This window comes from Podarcis filfolensis (genome assembly GCF_964270895.1).
Source record: "Podarcis filfolensis genome assembly, chromosome: 13".
NCBI lineage: Eukaryota > Metazoa > Chordata > Lepidosauria > Squamata > Lacertidae > Podarcis > Podarcis filfolensis.
Genome location: NC_139615.1, coordinates 37,681,880 through 37,707,038, shown reverse-complemented (window position 1 = coordinate 37,707,038; position 25,159 = coordinate 37,681,880). Strand labels below are relative to the sequence as shown.

The following is a 25,159-nucleotide window of genomic DNA, read 5'->3' as shown; positions in this document are numbered from 1 at the left end:
GAATCGGTTTGTGACCCATGATCTAATCTTCGTTACAGGTTAAAATATAGCAGGGAATTTTGAACTAAATGCACCAGTGATATGACTTCGTATGAGACACCTTCTTTAATTCAGGCAATAACAAATAAACATGTCTATGAATGATACGTGATCATACACCCGGGTGCGGTGGAATGCGTTCAACCTAGTATGTGGGGGTGTAATGGGGCTGGGAATGGAACCCCTGTGTAAAATGGTCATGGACTGTACCTGTTCTGGACAATAACAATGTGGTTTATGGGAAGTTAGCAAGCCATCACAGGACACCCCACATAACACAAAGGTTGAGGTAGGGTTCTTAGGCATCGCTTTCAGTTTGGTTACTATGGAAATATCTGTGATAACTCTAATTTAACATTAAGTGTTCCATACTCACAGCATGTTGTTACTATCCTAACAAATCTAAACGCATTACGTTCTTTCCAGACATGGAAGATTGCGTTGGGTGCCCCGAAGATCACTATCCACACAGAGACCAATCGCAATGCATTCCAAAGACCATCAGCTTCCTGTCTGTTAAAGAGCCTCTGGGGATGAGCTTAACATTGTTTGCTCTTTCTCTCTTTCTCTTCACAATATTAGTCCTTGCCATCTTCATTAAACATCAGGACACACCCATTGTCAGAGCAAACAATCGGGACCTCACCTACACTCTCCTCACTTTCCTCCTGCTCTGCTTCCTCTGCCCATTGATCTTCCTCAGCCCTCCAGAAAGAGTGAGCTGCCTTCTCCGACAAATGGCTTTTGGCCTTGTTTTCACAGTGACCGTTTCTTGTGTGCTGGCCAAGACTATCACGGTGGTTCTGGCCTTTGTGGCCACCAAACCAGGATCCAGAATGAGGAGGTGGGTGGGGAAAAGACTGGCAAGCTCTATTGTGATTTCTTGTTCCCTTATCCAAGCAGGTATTTGCAGTGTGTGGTTAGGAATCTTTCCCCCATTTCCTGATTCTGACATGCACTCAATGATGAGAGAAATCATTTTAGGCTGCAATGAAGGGTCAGTCACCCTGTTTTACTGTGTCCTGGGCTACATGGGCTTTTTGGCCATTGTCAGCTTTGTAGTGGCCTTTTTTGCCAGGAAACTGCCAGAGAGCTTCAATGAGGCCAAATTCATCACCTTTAGCATGTTTTTGTTTTGTAGTGTTTGGATCTCGTTTGTTCCAGTGTACCTGAGCACCAAGGGGAAATACATGGTGGCTGTGGAGATCTTCTCCATCTTGGCCTCCAGTGCTGGTTTACTTGGTTCCATCTTTGCTCCCAAATGCTACATCATTTTGTTGAGGCCTGATCTGAACAGCAAGGAACAGTTAATAAAAAGGAAGTTGTAAATTATATCATCATCTTTGTTTTGTTTTTTTGTACCATTATATAAATCAAAATAATCCCTCTTCATTCTTATCATATAATTATGTTGCATTTCATCTGTTAGAATTCCTACCTGCAGGTCCTTTAAAAATCCTTTGGAGTCTCTGAGACAGGGGTCCCCAACCTTGTTATTGATACCACATAATATTGAGGCCTAACTAGAACACCAAAGTGTAATTAATTAGAAATTAAATGTAAGAATACCGTTTATTGGGAGTCTTGTATATTTATTTACTTACAGCTAGCTTCTCATTCCTTTCTGGGTGATTCTCTAGTAAGTAAAGTTTCAGTTGAGCTGCTATATATGTATAGAAAGTAGTAGTTTCAGACTACATTCTTTTCTGAAAGAAGCGGCTTCTTAAATCCATCTGTTTCAGTTGAGCTGCTATATATTTTCAGCCAGAATTCACAAGAACTCAGTTCTGGCATCTTTCACATAGGCACTATTGCCATTATAATAGAATGGGAAGGTATTCATGATGTGTTCTGGCACATCTTTTTCTAGAAAAATAACACTTGCTTCTGTCATGTCAATAGTTGTGGGCAATATTTGCTATTTCAGGGATTAGTGTTTACTTAAAACTCAATGTGTAACAATTGTGGTATTTTTAATGGGCATATTGTTATAAGATATCAGTATTTTCATCCCTCCCATTGCAAGGATCACCTGATCCTATTGTTTTACTTTCATACTGTGAGAAAGGAGGGGGCAGAAGCTACTCTTCGAGACTTCCATCTCTGGTACTGTTGTTCTTTTTCTTTGATCTGTCTTGCGAAGAGAAAGGATGACTGTGCTGCTCCTCTCATACATAATTCTGTTCTTTTATTTGATTAATTGGTAGAAATAAATTAGGTATGCTGCAATACCTCCACAGCTTTGCTTCTGTTTACTCTGCTGAGTTTGGCTGCTCACATGAGCAAATGAGTCCACAGCACCAGGACCTGCTCCTCGGGAATGCTGCGTTGGTGTTCCTGTGTTCCTGTGATCGGAAGGTCAGAGAAGGTGCTCCGGTAGCCCAGCCCATGCAGGCGCTGAAGACGTGGGCTGATTGTGGGCGTACTGAAAGTAGGCCCACCATATTGCTCTATGGGATGCAGGTTGCTAGGAGGACTACAAGATTTATTAATATCACTAATGAATGGAAACTATGCAACATAAAAATAACGGGTGTGTAATCTGCACCACCCCATTGGTTCTAGGCCCAAAATCTTGGAAATCAGAACTCATTAGGTGTAACATATACATGTCATTTGTGTATGTAATTGACGAGGTAAATTAAAAGTACAGTGGTACCTCCGGTTGCGGACGGAATCCATTCCAGAGCTCCGGTCGGATCCCGAGGTTTTCACAACTGGAGGTGCCTTTTCCGCACATGTGTGTGGTGCAGTAGGGCGCTTCTGCGTATGCATGCATGGCAAAACCTGGAAAAATATTTCTGGGTTTGCTGCATGTGTATTCCGAAGGATATATAACCAGAGGTGCTCGTAAGTAGAGGTACTATCTGAATTAGTAGTCAATAGGGATGGAAGATCCTGCCAATTTTGATTTTACCAGATTCTCATTTTGTTCATGTTAAATTCAGTTCTCCATATTTCTGCATGTTTTTTTATTTAAAAATATCCTCATGAAAATTCTTAAGCATTGTTGTGTCAATTTCTACCAATAAGCACATTTTTCTTTACTTTTTTAATATACATTTTTATTAGTTTTTACATATATTTTCCAAACAGAACATATCATCTCATCTCATCTTATACAACATTTTGGCAATTTTAGCCTGAGACTCCCATCAACCGCGTCTAATGATTTTCCAACCTCATCTCTTAATCTTACATTTATTATCCTACCTATTACTTTTAATAACCCATAACTTAAAATCCATTCTCATAAATTTTTTCTGCATATTTCATATAGGTCTCCTTATAAAACTTCTTGTAGTCCTACAAGCATAGTCAGTTGGTTACAATTGTCTTTCAAATAACTTGCATATTTACTCCAGTCTTTCAAGAATTTCTGGTCCTGCTGGTTTCGAATTCTCCCTGTCATCTTATCCAATTCTGCGTAGTCCATCAATTTTATCTGCCATTCCTCTTTTGTCGGTAGTTCTTCAATAAACACATTTTTCTATGCAGTGTCGGCATTTTTGCAAGCTGTGTGGTAATGTTGTTTTCACTATGCACTATTTGTTTGCTTCTGATATTCAGAAAGAACAAACATGATTGTTTCCATTTTAAACAGGAACTGAATTGAATGTCTCCCCCATCCCTAGCAGTCCATCAAATCTTTATTTCTCCCCCTTATATGATACCTTCAGCAGGCTTCAAAAAGGGAGTCCGTAACATACACAAGCAGACCTGTGATCCATCTTGTGGAGAAAATCCCCCCACTCTCAGTCTCCATTGGCTCAGAAAAAGCCAAGCAATTTCCATTTTCTCCTACAAAAGCAGGACATAGCTCAGCTGATTCCAAGTCAATTGAAACTTGTTATGTACTGAGTTGAATAGGATCCAAACTGCAGCAGTCTGATTGGTCCTAGAACAATAGGATCCAAAAGGCAGCAATCATACTGCTGCATTGTTCTAGGACCAATCAGACTGCTGCATTCTGAATCCTATTGTTCTAGGACCAATCAGACTGCTGCCTTTTGGATCCTATTGTTCTAGGACCAATCAGACTGCTGCAGTTTGGATCCTATTCAACTCAGTACATAACAAAACTAGTCAAAACGAAAACATGGTCTCCACCATTTACTGGAATATCTCCAAGGCCACCTCCCACATTTAAGCCTGCTCTTCCAACTAGTCTCATGGAATCAGTCTCATCTAACCAACATGCTTCACTCTGAGTTAATGCATGATGGGGTTAAGACCACAGAGTAAGCTGTTGTGCCAGGCTTAGCTCGCCTTAGGAGTGACTAGGCAGTCACTCTACCTAAGAAGCAGAACATGTGAGATCTGTGCTGCTTCCTCCAAGCACAGACCGCATGACTAACAAATCTCTCATATATTCCTGTACCAATAATATGGAACTTCCTCCACTGTAACTAAGCCAAGTTTTACTGCCTGTGTTTTCTGGATTATGTGTGTCCTTTTTCTATGCTAGGGGAAGAGGGATGTTTTGGACTCAAGAGGATATATTTTAAACTTCTAAAAGCTTAAAACAAACACAAGCCACCTTTCATCATTCTTTAATCTGTCTTGGTATAATTGTCAGTAAACTAATGAACTAGTGTTCAGGTGTGAAATTTTAGGAGGTTAGATTAATCAGATGAAGCATTTCAGGATAACAGATTGGCTCACTGTTGTTTTCTTCCTCGTTGTAGTCAATCCTGAATGTCCTTCTGTTCTCTCATAAAGAGAAAGTTTTTGTTTTGTCATTTTCTGATGTTCCAGGTGTAAAGAGAGCTAGTTACTATCTCATCTGTAATAATCATTCTTGTAATTACTAAGTGTCCCTTGGGTAATGTCTCAATAGATTTCCAGAGAATACAATCCAAAGTCTAAACATGGGTATAAAAAACCCTTCGTGCCATTCTAAGCATAGGAAAGCACAGAGGTAGAGGAATGATTTCTGCTGTTGGGTTGTAGGATAGGATCTTAATCTGTGAGTTGGTAGGGAAGTGTTGTTCACGTCAAAACAGAATATAGAACGGAGGATGGTTCTGAAGCTAAGGTTCATTTTCTAGATAGAAATGAGGGTGTCTGATAGGGAAGAATATTTGCCTCAGCATGCTGTTATTTATTGTGCCCATTCTCTTTTATCTGCCACTTATGGTGTGCAAACATACCACGAGTTGCATCATCCATGATCTGTCCAGAATTCCACATGAATACTACCAACCTGGTGATCTTATTGTTGGAGGACTTGCTTCTCACCTCCATTCTGCTTTTGACAAAGAGGACTTCAAAGAAAGACTAACTACCCATCAACTTCTTAATATCTTGTAAAGACTTCATTTGTCAAGTAATAATAATAATAATAATAATAATAATAATAATAATAATAATTTATTTATACCCTGCCCATCTGGCTGTGATGTAATCAGATGATACCAAAACATCGCCAAGTGCTAAACGTGCTTACTTAGAAGCCAGTTCCACTTATTTACTTCCAGGCAGAGGTGGAGGGGCAAGCTCGAGTTGGCTTGGGAAGAGAGAGATGGGGATCTGAATGTGTCACTGAGATGAGAGAGCCTTGTTTTGCTGATGCGCTCTCTGCCCCCCATATTTCTTTCAAGAATAGTTTAAAAAGAAGACACATCTTAAACTAGGCAAGTTTAAGAGGCAAAGGTCTTTCTGTTCTGGATATTGAAGTTCACCTCTGAAAGTTTGGGGTGAGGGGTCTTTAAAGCTCACCTCTTAGAATGTGGAGTTCTAAGAGCCCCAGGTGTTCGCATCCATGTCAGGCTTGACTCAAATAACACTCCTAGTTAACAGGTCTGAAAACGATGAGACCTGTCACAGGTCTGAAAATGATGAGAAGTTATCCATTAAGCTAGGCTACCTACTTCTCTGTATTCTAATGCAGGTTTTTTGTTGCATCAGATCAGTACCAGTAGATAAATGTATGTCTATGTTTTGTGCTTTCAAAATATTTTCATCGTCTCTGTTGATATTTGTGTGTTACTGTCAAAGTTTGAAACCCTGTGCTGTTAATGCGGTGCATGCCTCTTTGGTGAAAGCTGCTTGGTGATGGAGGGGGGGAGAGAATTGCGTTTAATATTTATAGACAGCCCTGGATAATGCATATTCATTTTCATTAGTCTGGGCAAGAACAGATTGTGATCAGTGGAAGGTTCTGATCAGTGAAGAAATTGCAGTTAACAGTCACTTGGGAGAAGTAATTAGGGCGGTGTGTGGTAATGTCCAGAGAAAGTGGACAGCTAAGGTTAAGCTATTTAACCCACTGTGTTAACAATATAGTAGTAGTAATGGTAGTAATAGTAGTAATAGTACCACACCCACTCTGGGTTGTTTCCAGCATATACAAAAACATAATAAAACATTAAACCTTACGAACTTAATGCTGAATTTTGTGCTGAATATCAGAACCAGTGGGCTGGTGTCTTTTTTAGGCTAGGAATCTGCCCAGTTTTTATCAGAAGAGTGTCATAGAAGCAGATTTCTTAAATGACATGAATTATCCAAGCAGCCTGAAATATAATTGAGTAATGTAAGTATTAGTGAAAGTGGTATAGAAGTATACAAGTAGAAAAAAGCATCCTTTAAGAGGAAATTGATTTGCAGATACCTGTATCTTAAAGCACAATTTGCAATAAAACGTTGAAGAATTCTCATGAGGTCCTAATTTTTTTTAAAGAACATTGCATAACGTATCTCCCTAGTATACAGCATAAAATTCTCATTGCAGTGTTGTGCCAAAGAACTACCAGCATATTCTGGCCTTGGCCTTTGCTGTCAAGGAGATCAATGAGAACCCCAAGATCTTGCCTAATAACACATTGGGATTCCACATCTATGACAGTTACTTCAGTGAAAGGATGACCTACCGGGTCACTCTGAACCTTCCCTCCACACTTCTACCTAACTACAAGTGCGACACCCAGAAACATCTGATGACAGCTGTTGGGGGACTGGACTTTGATACCTCCCTCCAAATGGCAGACATCTTGGACATCTACAAGATCCCCCAGGTAAGATACCACCTTGGGGACTTCAGACTCATTTACCGTCATATTTTGTATCCAGAAAGGTTTTGTATAGTAGAAAAATAGTTGTGATTGACAGAGAGCAGTCCTTCCCTCCACAAAAAGTGTTTCCAGTGAAATGCAATGGAGAAGGAAGGGGAGAGTGAAATAAAGATAGAGAGTATTGGGATGGACAGAAGGTACTGTGATAATGAGAGAGCACTAACTCATCCCTGCTTCCTCACCACTCCAAAACACGCTTCCACTTTATATTCTGCTAACTAGTGTCTCTCTTAACTTTGACCCATACCTTAACGACTGGAGACTGAAGCTGCTCTTCCTGCAAAGCTGGGAGCCTGCAAAGCTGGTAGCTGCCCATGCATTGTGGCACTTGAGCGAGATTCTGTGCAATAGTGGTTTGATAGAGATGTGGGAAGGAAGGGAAGTTAAGACACCATGCAATGAGGAGCTGAAATGCTGTGGTGAAGCAAGGTTGATGCAGGAGAGGAAAGCAGCAGAGTAGAAAAGCAAGACGTTCAAGCTCAAGAAATATAAGGAGGGGCGAAAGCAGGCATTCAGGGGTTTCAGCGCAGGAAACTGGGCATGCAGGGATGGCAGAGAAGGTAGTCAACAAGCATGGGGTGGACTTAATGGAGGCCAATCTGCCACTCCTCCCAGCTTTCTGTAGTCTGCCTTCCCGAGGCAACTGGCTCATCTGGCCTTCTGTGTTGGCAGGCCGTCAAAGGACATATACAGCTTGTCTACTCTTACTGAATATGCTCCTTTATTTCCTTTTAGCTCACTTATGGCTCCTTTGCCCCAGAGGATGCTAGTCAAAGGCAATCTACTTCCTTCTATAGGATGGTGCCCAATGAAGCCCATCAGTACACTGGGATTGTTGAGTTACTTCTTCACTTTGGTTGGACGTGGGTTGGGTTGCTTGCTGGAGATAATGACAGTGGAGAGAGATTTATTCAGGCCCTGAAACCTCTGCTCTCCCAGAAAGGCATATGCTTGGCCTTCTCAGACACAAACCTGAAAACCACATATTTGACTGAGTATTATATCATGTATTCTGACTGGATCCAAATCTATCAAGTTATTATGGAAAGTAAAGCCAATGTTGTTGTTGTCTATGGAGGAACAAAGTCTATGCTTATCTTGCGATCAATGGTAGCACTAGGTGAATTGGAAAATGTGACCAAGACAACTGTGGGCAAGGTGTGGATTCTGACAGCACAGCTGGATTTCACAGCAATGACCTATCAAATGAGCATGGATATGCAAGTCTTTCATGGTTCCCTCTCCTTTACAGTTCATTCAAATGTGGTGCAAGGATTCAAAGCTTTTCTTCAGGCACAAAATCCTTTTGAAGTGAATGGAAATGGCTTTCTCAAGCAGTTCTGGGCACAAGCCTTTGTCTGTTTATTTACAAACTCCAATACAGGGAAACAGGCCAGTGGAACCTGCACTGGAGATGAAAAGCTGGAAGATCTCCCTTCGTCTGGTTTTGAGATGAGCATAACTGGCCACAGCTACAGTCTCTATAATGCTGTCTATGCAACGGCACATGCTTTACATGCCATGTTCTTGTCCAGGACCAAATATGGAGCAGTGGTGCAAGGAGGGATGCAGGAGCTTCTAATGCTACAGCCTTGGCAGGTAATGCCTACACACACACACACCTGGGCAGTGATATGTAGGACAGTATGATCAGATTCTCTCTTGCTGTGTAGAGAAGCTGCTTGTGGAGAAGTTGCACAGTGCAGGTTCAGACCACTATTAAGCAGAATGATCCAATCCTGCACTGTGCTGGTCCTTCACAAGCAGCTTCTCTGCACTCAAGTTAAAAGAAGGATCCGAGCCTACACTCAGAGGAGAAAGGGAGAGCTGGCAGGGAGAGGCAGCCAGAGCTGGAGAAGAATGTAGCTGAGGCTGAGGAACGGGGATTGGGAACAGTGAGCAGAGCTAGGGAAGTACTCTTTGGTGCAAGAACCCCACCAGAGGTTTAACGCAGCAAAGCATGCAGCAAACAAAAGCATGGAAATATAGGTTGTTTCATAATCTTGTCTGTAACAAAAGAGACTGGGTAAATCCATATGGCTGGAGGGAACAGCTCAGAGCTCTGCATGCACCAAATTAAGATGTGGACTGAGTAGAACAAAAGGCTTTGCTGCCATTTTCTCCCAAGGTGAGGGGAAGTGAGCCTGGCAAGGTAGCTTACTCTATGGCATTAACCTCTGTGTGAATTAATTAGACTCAAGTATGGTGAGCTCCCGTTGCTCAGTCCCTGCTCCTGCCAACCTAGCAGTTCGAAAGCACGTCAAAGTGCAAGTAGATAAATAGGTACCGCTCCGGCGGGAAAGTAAACGGCGTTTCCGTGCGCTGCTCTGGTTTGCCAGAAGCGGCTTAGTCATGCTGGCCACATGACCCTGGAAGCTGTACGCCGGCTCCCTCGGCCAATAAAGCGAGATGAGCGCCGCAACCCCAGAGTCAGCCATGACTGGACCTAATGGTCAGGGGTCCCTTTACCTTTACCTATGCTGTTTATATGAGGCTGGTTACCCTACTGTTCTCTTGAAAGAGGGGAGATTTCCAGGCAATGAGACCTGAAAGCCTTGGATTTTTTTCTCATTGTTTCTTGGTCAGGAATGCATTGAGATTCCCCCCAGGAAATAATGGAAAACATTAGCTCCCTATGAAAATGCTCACCTTGTGAATTATTTCTAAGGAATGCATTATGTTTGCATTGCACGACCTGCATCCTGGGTGCCAGTACGGAGAGAGATTTGCATTATTCATAATTACTATTTTTATTTCAATGCAGCTCCATCCCTTCCTTAGGAGTGTCTCGTTTAACAGCTCTGCTGGAGAAACTTTATCTTTTAGTGAGAACGGGGAAGTAGGCACTGGCTTTGATATTACCAACCTGGTCACTTTTCCAAATAACTCCTTTGTGAGGGTCAAGGTTGGAAGGGTGGATGTGGAAGCTGCCCCAGGAAAGAAAACATCCATTGATGACAACAGAATGGTGTGGCACAGCAGCTTTTACCAGGTGGGGCATAATTCCTACACCTACGAGAGATAGGAAAACAGAATGTTCTTGCACTTATAGATCATCAGTCCAGCACATATGTGGCTCTCCAGCCGTATTCAAAACATTTTCTTCTACACTACATGGGAACATAAGATGAGCTTGCTGGGTCACACCCACGGCCCATCTAGTCCAGGGTAACACCAATGGCCAGTCTTGTCCAGCATCTGGATATGGCATGCGTGGAGCTTGGGGCTCTTTCTGTATCAGTGTACTTCATGACTTTGTTGGCAAGAAGAAGGTTCCTTGGAGATCAAATGCTAATGGTTGAGTAGGAAGCAGGGGCCACAGAAATTTGTGCACAACTGTTCTTTGTCCCCAACTGTGGAATGAGGAAAGGGGCTTCTTAGATTGGGGAAGAATCAAACAATAAATGAGGGCAAAGGTATAGAAAATCAACTCTCCCAAGGAAGGCTCGTTTGGCCCCTTCCCTACATATCTTTAGGTGTGAGATGAAAATATTCTTCTTCACCTAGGCCATTTGCAGATTAAACTGTCTATGGCCTTTTAAACCAGGGGTGGAGGCGGAGGCAGGTATTGCTTTGTTTGTTACTGTGTTCTGCATTTTCGTATATTTTATACAGTTGTCCCTTGGTTGACTTGGTTGCAAGTTGAACGTTTTGACTCCTGAATGCCGCAAACCTGGAAGTGAGTGTTCCGGTTTGCGAATGTTCTTTGGAACCTGAACAGCCAACGCAGTTTACGCAGCTTCTGATTGGCTGCGGCCAATCAGAAGCCACTCCTTGGTTTCCGAATGTTTTGGAAGTCGAACAGACTTCCTGAACTGAATCCGTTCGACTTCCGAGGTACGACTGTACTGTAAACTGTCCTGCAATCTTCCGATGAAAGGAGGTATAGAAAACAAATAAATAATAAACCTGGTTCTCAAACTGGTCAACCAGATGTCTGTAGGAAACCTGCAAGCAGGATCTGACCACAAGACCACATTCCACACATTCTCCACATTTTTAGATCATTATTGGCACTACAGTCCCATGGACTGCAAGAAGATCAAACCTACCCATTCTTAAGGAAATCAGCCCTGAGTGCTCACTGGAAGGACAGATCGTGAAACTGAGACTCCAGTACTTTGGCCACCTCATAAGAAGAGAAGACTCCCTGGAAAAGACCCTGATGTTGGGAAAGATTGAGGGCACAAGGAGAAGGGGACAACAGAGGATGAGATGGGTGAACAGTGTTCTTGAAGCTACCAACATGAGTTTGACCAAGCTGAGGGAGGCAGTGGAAGACAGGAGTGCCTGGCGTGCTCTGGTCCATGCGGTCACGAAGAGTTGGACACGACTAAATGACTAAACAACAATTGGCACTACACTACTGTCCTCTCCTGAAGGCATATACTTTTACATGTGCTAAGAATGAAAAATTGGGGGTGGAACAGGTATTCCTTTTGTATATGGGGATAATGGGGGCAGAGCTTATGAAGATAAGCCCCCAATCCTCTTCCCAAATTGAGTCCTAATGCATTCTGTGCAGAACGGGGCTCAAAGATGGTCAGTTTCAGCATTCTGTTTTAAAACCATGGAAAGCAGAAAGGGTAATTTGACCCTGGTTTTGGAATATGTTGTTCAGTGCTTGCTAGTTCTAGCTAATTTCTGTGTGCTAAACTGTTTATGTGTTTATTTAAATGGGCAGGTTCCACCCCTTTCTGTATGTAACCCAAGCTGCCCTCCTGGTTCCAGTAAGGAGAAGAAGGAGGGGGAGCCATTCTGCTGCTATGATTGTGCCCCATGTCCTCAAGGCAAGATTTCATCCCAGAAAGGTAGGAGACACTATATATATATATATATATATATATATATATATATATATATATGGTGCTTTTCAAACATATATCATGCTATATTATTTTATAACATTTGTTATGCTGTGAACCACCCTGAGATCTTCGGATGAAGGGTAGTATACAAACTTAGTAAATAAGAAAAATAAGGAAAATGAAATGAAATGTCATGTTAAAAATGTCAGGTGTTTCATTTCCTCAATGCAAGATTTCATCCCAGACTGACCCAGGATATATACCTTTCAAACTTAAATCATATTAGCAGTTGTGGGGAAAGTTAAGTAAATACAATGGAACCTTAGTTTTCGATTGTAATCCATTCCAGAAGACCATTTGACTTCCAAAACGTTCAAAAACTGTGGCACAAAGGGCGGTCTGCAAATTTACAGAGAAAATTGAGAAAAATACAGTGGTATCTCAACAGAAGCCATTTACTTTCACATTTTCGGCATTCGAGTTCCAAAACCTTTGTCAATTGAGAAATTTTAAAACCCAGGTTCCACTTTAATTAGTAATATGTACATATTGTTTGTTCAGAAAACTGTATTGCAAGCTTGAAGATAAGCACATATCTTTCGGGACAACTATCTTTTGGTTCATGTGTTAGTTCAAGGAGTGCAATTTAGATCTTTCCCATTCAAATGGCAACAAAACCAAATTTCTCCTCCATCCTTATTGGAAGACAGCCCCATTTTAAAAAAATATGGACTTTGTCCTAAAAAGAAATGTTTTGTCACCTATGTTCTATTATTTGTCAGAGTTTATAATACAGCAGGCAATACTGAGCTAAGTGGGCCAGTGATGTTACTTTTGGGTGAAAGGTGGTATGCAAATTTAATAAATAGATAGATGAATAAATAAAATGTCATGTTAGAAACCGTGGAAGAAGATAAGTAAATAAGTAAATAAATGGGAATATGTTGCATTTCTGTACATATCACTTGATTAGAAAACTGCATCACAAATTTTGGAGATGTACACATTTTGCAGGGTAACAATACTTTGGTTCATGTGTTGGTTCAAAGAGTGCCATTTTGGTAACTTTCCCACTGAAATATCAACAAAAGTAATTTTCACCTTGATCCATATTGGCAGAGAGCCCCCCCCCCAAGGAATGAACCTTGTCTTAAAAAGGAAAGGTTAGTTACCCATGATCTAATCTTTGTCAGAGGCTAAAGTACGGCAGGCGATACTGAACTAGCTGGGCCAGTGATCCGACTTGCCATAAGACACCTTCCTTAGTTCCTGTTCTGAACGTAGGACTAGAATTAGCTACAAGGAGAGGATATATAATTTAGTCATTATAATCCCTTGCTCACAGGAGTGAGATCAGGAGGGTATCACCGTTTGCAACTTTAAACTTGGTAGCTAAAATAACATTGATTTAACCTTCTAGAAATAATCCAGGATGCTTGGTGGCAAACTGGATTTCCCATTAATATTACCCCTTTTCTCCTCCTTAAAAAGAACAATCATGTACACTTTGTTTTGTAAAGAAATAAAAGTAGTATTTACATAATCTAGTTTTCGAAGCAGCAGTTACAGTAGCAAAATGAAGGCAGGTTTCTAACTGATAAATTACAAAAGTACAAAATCTGAGGCATGACGAAGAAAAAGAGGGAGATGCCCAAGCAGGAAGGAGTAGTGTTATAGCTGCCTGCCAAGGCAAACAAAGGAAGTGATCTCACAGAGTTCTCTTCAGCAAAATTTACAGGAAAGTTCTGTGACCTTAGCCACTTTGTGTGCCTGTCTGGCAAAACATGATTTGATGGTTTGACTCCAATAATGTACCACACATGAGTAATTAAGACAAGCATGATATTTATTTGTAGTTACCACCCTTATCCATCTAAACTGGGGGGTTAGTGTGACATCACAGGGCATGCTGAATGGCCCAAAACAGAGTGCTAAGCTGGGATTCTCATTCATTCACACTTACACTCAGGTTTGTCTGGAAATACCTGCAAAAATTTAAATTAAAGCTTATGAGTTCCATACGAACAGCATTAGTAGTTGCTCTCCAACACATCTGAAATCTGAAAGTATTGTTTTCTTTCCAGACATGGAAGATTGTGTTGAGTGCCCTGAAGACCACTATCCGAACAGAGATCAAACACAATGTATTCCAAAGACCATCAGCTTCCTGTCTTTTAAAGAGCCTCTGGGGATGAGCTTAGCATTGTTTGCTCTTTCCCTCTCTCTCCTCACAGTGGTGATCCTAGCCATCTTCATTAAACATCAGGACACACCCATTGTTAGAGCAAACAATCGGGACCTCACCTACATTCTCCTCACTTTTCTCCTGCTCTGCTTCCTCTGCCCATTGATCTTCCTCAGACCCCCAGAAAGAGTGAGCTGCCTGCTCCGACAAATGGCTTTTGGCCTTGTTTTCACAGTGACTGTTTCTTGTGTTCTGGCCAAAACAATCACGGTGGTTCTGGCCTTTGTGGCCACCAAACCAGGATCCCGAATGAGGAAGTGGGTGGGGAAAAGCCTGGCAAGCTCTATTGTGTTTTCTTGTTCCCTTATCCAAGCTGCCATTTGCACTGTGTGGTTAGGAACCTCTCCCCCATTCCCTGATTCTGACATGCATTCTGTGATGAGGGAAATCATTCTAGGCTGCAACGAAGGGTCAGTTGCCCTGTTTTACTGTGTCCTGGGCTACATGGGCTTTTTGGCCATTGTCAGCTTTGTTGTGGCCTTTTTTGCTAGGAAACTTCCTGAGAGCTTCAATGAGGCCAAATTCATCACCTTCAGCATGTTCTTGTTTTGTAGTGTTTGGATCTCGTTTGTTCCAGTGTACCTGAGCACCAAGGGGAAATACATGGTGGCTGTGGAGATCTTCTCCATCTTGGCCTCCAGTGCTGGCATATTGGGTTCTATCTTTTTCCCAAAATGCTACATCATTGTGTTGAGGCCTGATCTGAACAGCAAGGAGCAATTAATAAAGAGGAAATAAAAAAATCCTATCATTTTCGTGGGTTTTTTCTACCAAAATATGAGCAATATAATTCTCTTTATCGACATCATTAAATTATCTTGTATTTTATGTGTTGCAATTGCTATGTGCAATTTCTTTAACAAAATTCACTGTGATCTTTCTGAGGCAGGAGCCCCTGATCTTGTTTTAAACCTAAGGCTTATCTTGAAAACCAAGAAACTGTTATGAGTACCACAAAATATTGGGGCCTGACTAGAACCTCAAAGGGTAATTGATTAGAAACTGAACAAAAAAACCAATATACTGAGAGGCATTTTTTTTTAAGCTTGATCCTTTCTAGGTTATTTTCCTTTTTTAAAAAAAATAATAATAATATTTATTAAAGTTTTAAGGGGTACAAAAAGAAAAAGTAAAAAACATCATTTTAAACAAAAAACAATACAACACATCACAATAGGTAAAGATAAAAGGATGATACAAAAGAAAAAAAACAGAGAAATAAAATCCATTTTAAAAAAACAAAAAAAAAATACAGCAAATCTTCCCATAACTTATCTTTTATTAGCTTATTTCCTTGACCTCCTCATACCTCCCTTTTTTGTATTCTAGTTTGATTATCTGTTTCAGCAAATCCTTTCCATCTTTTCACATTTTTGTCCTGTAATTTATCTTAATATAATGTAACTTTACTCTCCCTCCTTTCACCAATTAACAGTCAGTTTTTTCCTAATCCTTTATAACATTTCTGCTAAAACCACATAACATCATTCCAACATCCTTCTAACATTCATTAATTTTACAATGTTTCTGTAAATAGTCTTTAAATTTCTTCCAATCTTCCTCCACCGATTCTTCTCCCTGGTCTTGGATTCTGCCAGTCATTTCCGCCAGTTCCATGTAGTCCATCACCTTCATCTGCCATTCTTCCCGGGTGGGTAGATCTTGTGTCTTCCAGTACTTTGCAATAAGTATTCTTGCTGCTGTTGTAGCATACATAAAGAAAGTTCTATCCTTCTTTGGCACCAATTGGCCGACCATGCGCAGGAGAAAGGCCTCTGGTTTCTTCAGAAAGGTATATTTAAATACCTTTTTCATTTCATTATAGATCATCTCCAAGAAAGTCTTAATCCTTGGGCATGTCCACCAAAGGTGAAAGAATGTACCTTCAGTCTCTTTACATTTCCAACATTTATTATCGGGCAAATGGTAGATTTTTGCAAGCTTGACTGGTGTCATGTACCACCTGTATATCATTTTCATTATATTCTCTCTTAGGGCATTGCATGCCGTGAACTTCATACCTGTGGTCCATAACTGTTCCCAGTCAGCCATCATAATATTATGTCCAACATCTTGTGCCCATTTAATCATAGCAGATTTCACCGTTTCATCCTGAGTATTCCATTTCAACAGCAAGTTATACATTCTTGACAAGTTCTTAATTTTAGGATCTAGCAGTTCTTGTCAGGGAACTGCCATCAGAGCCAGAGGCGGAGGGAAGGCTCCAGAGAGATGCCAGAGAGGGTCCCAGCAGGCAGAGAGGCAGCCCATCTGCTGGGGGAGGAAATCGGCGTAACACCAGTGGAGAAGGGGGGCAGATGGGGGAATCGGAGAGGAGGCTCCAGGACTCTTCACCGGAGACCAGCGGAGAGAGCACGGGTGCTCCGCTGCCCACACCCACCCTGCGCAGAAGACTTCCAGGCAGGGAGAGTAGGAGGTGACTTGGCGTCAAAGAACTTCTTTGCTGGAAGAAGTTCAAGAAACGCCCACTGACGGATTCTGCCAGCGACTGAAACAGCCACGAAGTGAAGGGCTGTCCAGACAGAAAGGGTTCAACCAGGGAACCTAGCCAGGAGTGGCGGCAACTTACGCACGAGCAACCCCCATAACCATTACAGTTCTGTTTCCAATTTTGATTTTTCCACCTGGAAGCCAATTTTTTTGTCCAAGTTATATGCCTCCATTATCTGGTAATAATGAAGCCAATCTCTCACTCTATTTTTTAATTTTTCAAAACTCTGCAGTTTTAATCTGTCTCCCTCTTGTTCCAAAATTTCCCAATATTTCGGCCATTTGGCCTCCATATTGAGCTTTTTCTGAGCCTTCGCTTCCATTGGTGACAACCACCTTGGGGTTTTATTTTCAAGCAAGTCCTTATATCTTATCCAAACATTGAACAGTGCTTTTCTGACAATATGGTTTTTAAACGCTTTATGTGCTTTGACCTTGTCATACCACAAATATGCATGCCACCCAAATACATTGTTAAAACCTTCTAAATTCAGCACGTCAGTGTTTTCAAGAAGCATCCATTCTCTCAGCCAGCAAAAAGCGGCTGATTCATAATAAAGTTTTAAGTCTGGCAGGGCAAATCCACCTCTTTCTTTAGCATCAGTTAATATCTTAAATTTTATTCAAGGCTTCTTGCCCTGCCAGACAAATCTAGAGATATCTCTGTGCCACTTCTTGAAACACTCCATTTTATCCAAAATTTGCAATGCTTGAAACAAAAACAGCATCCTTGGCAATACATTCATTTTTATCACAGCAATTCGGCCTAACAATGATAGCTTCAGGTTTGACCATATTTCTAAATCCTTTTTCACTTCCATCCAACATTTTTCATAGTTATCCTTAAATAAATTCACATTCTTAGCGGTCATGTTAACCCCTAGGTATTTCACTTTCTTAACCAGTGTTAATCCTGTCTCCTTCTGAAACCTCTCTCTCTCAGTCACTGTTAGATTTTTCTCTAAAACCTTAGTTTTCATCTTATTCAACTTAAATCCCGCTACTTGTCCAAATTCTTGGATCAGTTCCAGTACTCTTTTAGTACTAGATTCTGGCTCCTGTAATGTCAATACCAAATCATCGGCAAATGCTTTCAATTTGTACTGTTTAGCTCCGACTGGTATACCTTTAACCATTTGGTCCCTTCTAATCATGTTTAAAAGAACCTCCAGGACCGATATAAAAAGCAATGGAGAGATTGGGCAACCTTGTCGTGTTCCTTTCTCTATCTTAAATTCTTCCGTCACTACATTATTCACAATTAATTTAGCCTTTTGTTCTGAGTAAATTGCACCTATACCATTGCCAAAACCTTGACCAACCCCCATCCCCTGTAAATTCTTCTTCATAAAACTCCAAGAAATATTGTCAAAGGCTTTCTCCGCGTCCACAAATATCAAAACTGCTTTAGTATTAATTAATATTCACTTGTAATTTTTCTAGAATATTAATTATGTTCCTCGTATTGTCAGACAAGTGTCTGCCCGGGAGAAAGCCAGCTTGATCTTTATGAATTTCTTCTACTAGTACCTTTTTTAATCTTTTAGCCAAAATGTCTGCAAAAATTTTATAATCCACATTAAGCAAAGATATGGGGCGGTAGTTCTTAAGCTGTGTCTTCTCAGACTCTATTTTTGGTATAAGTGTAATATATGCTTCCTTCCACGACTCTGGTGCCCTTTTCCCTTCCAATATTTCATTACAAACTTCCTTTAATGGCTGTATTAACCATTCTTTCAGGGATCTATAATATCTTGAAGTCAAACCATCCGGTCCTGGAGATTTGCCTAATTGCATGTTCTGGATGGCCCCTTCTACCTCCTGCTCCGTTATTTTGCAGTTCAACATTAGCTTATTTTCTTGAGAGATTTTTTGTAGTCCATTTGTTTTCAAAAATCAGTCAATGTCCATTTCTTTCTGCGCCTCCTGTGTATATAATTGTTTAAAGTACCTCTGGAAACACTTTCTGATCTCCACTGGATTCTGTATATTTTTTCCTTCCACTTCCAAGTTTGTAATGGTATTAAGTTTTTGTCTTTTTTTCATTTGCCAAGCCAGCAGTTTTCCGCATTTATTTGCCGATTCAAAGGTCTTTTGTCTCATCTGTTTAATTTTCCATTGTATTTCCTGGTTCATCATTTTCATATATTGAACTTGATATAACTTTATCTCTTTCAGAATCTCCTGCGACTTTGGTTTCACTCTCAGTTTCTTCTCTCCTTCCTTTATTTTCTCCAAAATCTTAACTTTTTTCTCATTATGGACTCTCTTTTGAATCGCATTCTGTTGTATCAAAAATCCTCTCATAACCGCTTTGCTTGCGTCCCAAATTACTCTTTTTTCAACAGTGGTGTTCATATTTATCTCAAAATAGTCTCTCAAAGTTTTTGGGGCCTTCTTGGTCACTTCTTCATTCCTAAACAATGTGTCATTCATCCTCCATCTGAAGGAACCAGTTGGTGTTAGTTTCATTTCCATCTTCACAGCATTGTGGTCGGAGCAGGTTTTAGGGTAGATTTCCACCTTTCTAGTCTTCGGAGCCAGCCCTCTAGTTACCCAAATTTGGTCAATTATTGTCCATGTCATTTTGGCCTCAGAGAAGAAGGTTCCCTCTCTTCCCAGGGGGTTTTTCATTCTCCAGATGTCAACTAAATCCATATTGTCAGTCATATCAAAGAAAGTTTTTGGTAATCTACCATCCTTAGTAACTACCTGTCTCTGTGCCTTGTCCATATTTGTAGACACCACTCTATTCATATCCCCCATCAAAATCATATTGTAGTCCATATAGTCCATCAGAGTCTCATGTAACTTCTTGAAGAATTCCGATTTTCCCTCATTTGGTGCGTAAATGCCTAGTATCAAAAATTTCTCTCCTTGTGATTGAATTTCAATTGCAACAAATCGTCCTTGGTCATCTTTAAATAAAAATTTCGGTGATAGGCTCTCCTTTGCATAAAGTACTACTCCTCTTTTTTTAACTTTGTCTGATGAAATAAATTCATGTCCCAGTCTTTTATTACTCAATATTTTCCTGTGTAGCCTTATCACATGTGTTTCTTGTAAACAAATCAGGTCCAATTGTTCTTTTTTTAATAAATGAAAGACTCTTCGTCTTTTCTCCGGGGAGTTCAGTCCATTAACATTCCAGCTTAATGCTTGCAGTGCCATGATGTAGTTACTTTAATTCTCCTCCAACTGCGCCCAGTGCTTGCTCTTGTTCTGTCGGTGGTGTTAGTATCGCTTTCGCTGGGCAGTCCAGGCCAAAGGGTAGTGTTGCTATGTCCACTATAGGTTATCTTCTGTCCAATACTTTTTCTCATCCTTTCTCATCCTTTCTCATCCTTGTTCTTTTTCTCATCCTTTTTTCCCCCCTTATCGTGATGTGTTGTATTGTTTTTGTCTAATATGGTGTTTTTTACTTTTTCTTTCTGTAACCTTTAAAACTTTAATAAATATTATTTTTTTAAAAAAAAGATAAGTGGGAAGCACCATCTAAATCCTTTGAATGTCTTCTATACTTCTCTCTCTCCATTCCAGATCAAGAATACTGCACCTAAAATACCCACATCTGTTATTTTGGGAGCTGACTGGAGGATGTGTGGAAATGTTGCTGCTTCTGCTGCTCTGCTATGCACATTAGCTGTCAGGTGGGGGGGGGCTGAGTAGCGTAAACAACCCCCTGCTGCACCTCCAGTCTCTGCCCTCACAAGCCATGAGAACTGTCCAGCTCTCTCCCTCCATATCTGGGTATTAATTAAGTATTTAGTTATTATTCGTGTGCAGTGGGGGATGCCCATGGTTATGGGCAATATATGCTAGACCATTCCTGGAGGGGTTTTTAAACTTAGAATTCAATGAATAACAATTTTGGTATTTTTAATGGGTTTATAGTTATAAGAAAGGGAAAATGCTTCTGAATGAATATTTTGAAGTAAAAGCATTTTGAACATGAGTGGGAGGAAAAAATCCTTAAATAAGAGACACGGGGGAATGATTAATGGACTTCAATGTCTGTACACTAACGCGCAAAGCATGGGAAATAAACAAGATGAGCTTGAGCTCTTGGTACAGCAAACTAAATATGACATAATAGGCATCACTGAAACCTGGTGGGATAAGTCCCACGATTGGAATGTAATAATGGAGGGATACAATCTATTTCAGAGAAACAGACCAGACAAGAAAGGAGGAGGAGTGGCGTTATATGTCAGGGATGTGTATACCTGTGAAGAGATCCAAGATTTAGAACCTCAAAGCCAAAGTGAGAGCATTTGGGTCAAAATTAAGGGAGAGAAGAATAACAGTGACCTCATTGTGGGAGTTTACTATAGATCCCCAAGCCAAACGGAGGACATAGATGATGCCTTCCTGGAACAGATGGCCAAGCATGCAAAAGGAAGGGAGATAGTAGTAATGGGGGACTTCAGTTACCCAGATATTTGTTGGATGTCAAACTCAGCCAAGAGCATAAGGTCAAACAGATTCCTCACTGGCCTTGCAGACAACTTCATTGTCCAGAAAGTGGGAGAAGCAACAAGAGGAACAGCCATTTTAGATCTGGTCCTAACCAATGTTGATGACCTGGTTAGTGGGGTAGAAGTGGAAGGATCATTAGGAGCGAGTGATCATGCTCTTCTGAAGTTTACTATATAGCGGAAAGGAGCAGCCAAGCATACTAGGACTCAATTTCTTGACTTTAAGAAAGCCGACTTCATAAAACTTAGGGAAGTGCTGGGTGAGATCCCATGGACAGTAATACTAAAAGGAAAGGGAGTTCATGATGGCTGGGAGTTTGTTAAGAGGGAGATAGTAAAAGCACAACTTCAGGCAATACCAATGAGACGGAAACATGGAAGGTACCTAAAGAAGCCAGGGTGGCTATCTAAAGAACTTTTAACTGAGTTAAGATTAAAAAAGGATGTGTACAAAAAATGGAAAAGGGGGGAAACCACCAAAGAGGAATTCAAACAAATAGCCAGCACGTGTAGACACAAAGTCAGAAAAGCTAAAGCACAGAATGAACTCAGGCTTGCTAGAGAGGTTAAAAGCAACAAAAAAGGCTTTTATGGGTATGTTCGTAGCAAAAGGAAGAACAAAGAAACAGTGGGGTCACTCAGAGAAGATGGTGAAATGCAAACAGGGGACACAGAAAGGGCTGAACTCCTCAATGCCTTCTTTGCCTCAGTCTTCTCCGATAAAGAAAACAATGCCCGACCTGAAGAATTTGGAGCAAATGATTCAGCAGAGGAAACACAGCCCAGAATAACTAAGGAGATAGTACAAGAATACTTGGCTAGTTTAGATGTATTCAAGTCTCCAGAGCCAGATGAACTGCATCCAAGAGTATTAAAAGAACTGGCAGATGTGATTTCAGAACCACTGGCAGTCATCTTTGAGAATTCCTGGAGAACAGGCGAAGTCCCGGCAGACTGGAGGAGGGCAAATGTTGTCCCTATTTTCAAAAAGGGGAAAAGAGAGGACCCAAATAATTACCGCCCAGTCAGTCTGACATCAATACCAGGGAAGATTCTGGAGCAGATCATTAAGCAAACAGTCTGTGAGCACCTAGAAAGGAATGCTGTGATCACCAATAGTCAGCATGGATTTCTGAAAAATAAGTCATGTCAGACTAACCTGATCTCGTTTTTTGACAGAATTACAAGCCTGGTAGATGAAGGGAACGCAGTGGATGTAGCCTACCTTGATTTCAGCAAGGCATTTGACAAGGTGCCCCATGATATTCTTGTAAAGAAGCTGGTAAAATGCGGTCTTGACTATGCTACCACTCAGTGGATTTGTAACTGGCTGACTGACCGAACCCAAAGGGTGCTCATCAATGGTTCCTCTTCATCCTGGAGAAGAGTGACTAGTGGGGTGCCACAGGGTTCTGTCTTGGGCCCGGTCTTATTCAACATCTTTATCAATGACTTGGATGATGGACTCAAGGGCATCCTGATCAAATTTGCAGATGACACCAAACTGGGAGGGGTGGCTAACACCCCAGAGGACAGGATCACACTTCAAAACGACCTTGACAGATTAGAGAACTGGGCCAAAACAAACAAGATGAATTTTAACAGGGAGAAATGTAAAGTATTGCACTTGGGCAAAAAAATGAGAGGCACAAATACAAGATGGGTGACACCTGGCTTGAGAGCAGTACATGTGAAAAGGATCTAGGAGTCTTGGTTGACCACAAACTTGACATGAGCCAACAGTGTGACGCGGCAGCTAAAAAAGCCAATGCAATTCTGGGCTGCATCAATAGGAGTATAGCATCTAGATCAAGGGAAGTAATAGTGCCACTGTATTCTGCTCTGGTCAGACCTCACCTGGAGTACTGTGTCCAGTTCTGGGCACCACAGTTCAAGAAGGACACTGACAAACTGGAACGTGTCCAGAGGAGGGCAACCAAAATGGTCAAAGGCCTGGAAACGATGCCTTATGAGGAACGGCTAAGGGAGCTGGGCATGTTTAGCCTGGAGAAGAGGAGGTTAAGGGGTGATATGATAGCCATGTTCAAATATATAAAAGGATGTCACATAGAGGAGGGAGAAAGGTTGTTTTCTACTGCTCCAGAGAAGCGGACACGGAGCAATGGATCCAAACTACAAGAAAGAAGATTCCACCTAAACATTAGGAAGAACTTCCTGACAGTAAGAGCTGTTCGACAGTGGAATTTGTTGCCAAGGAGTGTGGTGGAGTCTCCTTCTTTGGAGGTCTTTAAGCAGAGGCTGGACAACCATATGTCAGGAGTGGTCTGATGGTGTTTCCTGCTTGGCAGGGGGTTGGACTCGATGGCCCTTGTGGTCTCTTCCAACTCTATGATTCTATGATTCTATGATTCTATGAAATTAAGCTCCATTTTATTAGAAAATATAATACCACCATTCACTACTTTTTAGTTATTACTTCTATATATTACTCCCTCCAACTAGTAGTGAGGGGCTTTTCTATCAGGAACATAAAGAGCTGTTTGTGGGAATCTCTCAACCAAGAGTTTGTGCCCCCAACCCGGATCTTGGCATCCAGAGCATTCTCCTTTTTTGATTCCTATTTTTTCGTGCTTCCAACGAAACCACCTACAAAACTCTGTCCTTTTCACCATTATTTCATCTCAGTATAATTGTTAGAAAACTAATGAAGTGGTGTTCAGGTGGGAAATTTTAGGAGGTCAGATTAATCTTTTCCACTGGTTGACACTGATAAGAGACAGGCCCACTGTTCTTCTCTTTTCATTGCTGTTAATTCTGCATGCCCTATTGTTGAGCCATAAAACAGTCAGAATGAACTTTGAATGAAACATCAGAAACAGGGTTATTATTATTATTATTATTGGGCATTTTCAGATGTTCCTGATGTAAAGAGAGCTTGTTATTACCTCACCTATAATTATCACTCTCAGCATGTCTATGTCTCCCTTGGATAATGTCTCAGTTGATTTCCAGAGAATACTAACCAATGTCAAAACATGGGTATTATAACCTCTTCTTGCCATTCTTTACAAGGGAGAGGACAGAGGAGAGGAAGGATTTTAACTATTTTCTTAATCAAGTTGTAAAATAGGATTTAAATCTGTGAATTGTTAGAGAAGTGCTGTTCATCATAAGGCAGAATATTGTACTGAGGTTGGTTGTGAAGGAAGGTTCATGTGCTGGATGGAAATAAGATTGTTTGATGAGAAAGAATATTTGCTTCAGTATGCTGCTGTTTATTGTGCCCCTTCTCTTTCATCTGCCACTTATGGTGTGCAAACATACCACGAATTGTACCGTCCATGATCTGTCCAGAATTCCACATGAATACTACCAACGTGGTCATCTTATTGTTGGCGGACTTGCTTCTCATCTCTTTGCTGCTTTTGACAAAGAAGACTTCAAAGAAAGGCTAACTATTCATCAACTTCTTAATACCCAGTAAAGACATCAAATGTCAAATGATACTGAAATATCCCCCAGCTCTAACCAGGCCTAATCAGAAGCTAGTTCCACGGATTTCGGTGGGATTTACTTCCACTGAAGGGAAATGCAGATCTGAATGTGTCACTGAGATGAGAGAGCCTGGTCTTGTTGATGTGTTCTCTCCTCCCCACATCCCACCAAATCTCTTCCAAGGAGAGTTTAACGAGAGGACTCACAGGTTGAACCTCCCTAGTTTAAGATGGAAAGCCCTTCTCTGTTCTCAATCTTCACCTCAGAAACTCTTTTGTGAAGTGTCTTAAAGTCTCACCTCTCCTTTGAATAACCCCTGATGCTCGAATAACACCTGATGTTCCCATCCAAGTCAGGCTAGACAATTGCATTTAATATTTATAGGCAGGGCCTGGATCAGATACATTCAGGCTGTATTCAGCTAAAGGTAGTGATCAGTGAATAATAAATGTCAGTTAACTGCCAGTTAGGAGAAGTTCTGAGGGAGGTGTGAGTTCCAATTGAGCAGTAAAGATCAGGTATTCCCTGAGGTAAATGGCAGGACTA

The 25,159-nt window shown here is 41.0% G+C and overlaps 1 protein-coding gene and 1 long non-coding RNA gene across 3 annotated transcripts in view; one reads left to right on the top strand and one right to left on the bottom strand.

Moving 5' to 3' along the window:
• The window catches only part of LOC310747656 (uncharacterized protein), a 144,359-nt gene that overhangs the window by 58,216 nt on the left and 60,984 nt on the right, over positions 1–25,159 (top strand). The window lies entirely within an intron of this gene.
• Positions 7,981–25,033, bottom strand: LOC310748204. 2 transcript variants are annotated; one of them, XR_014541195.1, is made up of 3 exons: positions 24,912–25,033; positions 9,982–10,127; positions 7,981–8,087 (listed from the first exon to the last, which is right to left on the bottom strand). It is a non-coding gene; the product is annotated as an uncharacterized lncRNA (long non-coding RNA). The 2 variants fall into 2 exon arrangements; XR_014541196.1 differs by lacking the exon at positions 24,912–25,033 and adding an exon at positions 11,168–11,258.